Genomic DNA, 1,495 nt, shown 5'->3' with positions numbered 1-1,495 from the left:
GGACATCGAATGTAACTTAGCTCAGATAGGCATCAGTTAGCTCGGCCAGACACAACTTAGCTCGGACAGATATCAGTTAGCTCGGCCAGATACAAGTTAGCTCGGACAGACATCAGTTAGCTCGGATAGGCCATAAGTTAGCTCGAACATCAGGCAGACATAAGTTAGCTCGATTGAAGACATAATTCAGCCTAGATGTCAAAGTCAACTCGTTACCTAATTTGCGATTGACTTTCTTTCTTTTTAGGTTTTTATTTATTTATTTTCTGGATAAATAACTTTAGGAAGGTTTTTATTTTATTCTTTCCATTGTAAACTAATTAATTCCTAATTTAATATAAAGGAATTAATTAATCAAACTTAGATTAGGAAAGGAAGTATAGTTTCGGCCAACTAGGTTTCCTTATGTGTGTGGCCGGCTTTTCCTAGGGTTTTTAGGGTTTATCTTATTTCTTTCAAAGCCTATTTAAAGGCTTATTTTTCAATAAGAATACAACTTTGATTTGATTAAGAAAATACTTGTGAGATTAATTATCTCTTTGTTCTTTGAGAACACCTAAAACACCATTAGAGAATTGGTTGTTTTAGCTTGACTTATCAATAGGTTTTCCATCCCCTATTGTGGCGTCTACATTATACCAAGGTTTCTAATCACAGATTGGTTAGGGGTTGAGGTCCATTCCATTAGAACTTGAACTTAATTGAGATCCGGGCTAATATAATACGGGTTTAGGAGCAGGTCATCCTAGGTTCGTATTATAAATTATGTCGCACATGGAGAAATTTCCAATATTCCAATTCAAAAAAAATGGACTTCCTCTTCCAACATTCTTCAGAATCAACAGTCCTTTTCCTCTTATTTGAGTTATCAAATCTCATTGCATTAAGCTTATCTAAGATTTCTTCTTCAGTCAACGGTTTTGGAGGCACTCTAAATTCTTGAAATCCATTGAAAGCTTTCTTTTGCCTTCTATAGTGATGATTTGGAGGAAGAAATCTTCTATGCCCGATGAAACTCATTTTTTTTTTCCATGCTTTAGCCTTGTAGCAAAAGTATTTTCACAGCAAATTGGACAAGCATAATATCCCTTCATCGCATGACCGGACAAGTTACCATAAGATGGGAAATCATTTATTGTCCATAGCAACACTGCCTTCAAAGTGAATTTCTCTTGACGGTAAGCATCGAAGACCGTAACACCCTTATTCCACAACCACTGCAGGTCTTCAACTAATGGCTCTATGTATACATCAATTTGATTTTCGGGTTGCTTTGGTCCAGAAATTAGAAGACTTAACATCATAAATTTCTACTTCATACACAACCAAGGAGGAAGATTATACACAACCGTCATCACAAGCCAACAACTATACCTACTATTCAACATATTATGTGGATTAACTCCATCAATCGCGGTCCCAAGTCTCAAATTCCTATCTTCGGATGCAAAGTTTGGCCATAAACAATCAACCAACTTCCAAGATGGAGAATCCG

Source organism: Ziziphus jujuba, chromosome 10 (assembly GCF_031755915.1).
Source record: "Ziziphus jujuba cultivar Dongzao chromosome 10, ASM3175591v1".
Classification (NCBI taxonomy): Eukaryota; Viridiplantae; Streptophyta; class Magnoliopsida; order Rosales; family Rhamnaceae; genus Ziziphus; species Ziziphus jujuba.
Note: the sequence above shows the minus strand (reverse complement) of the source record.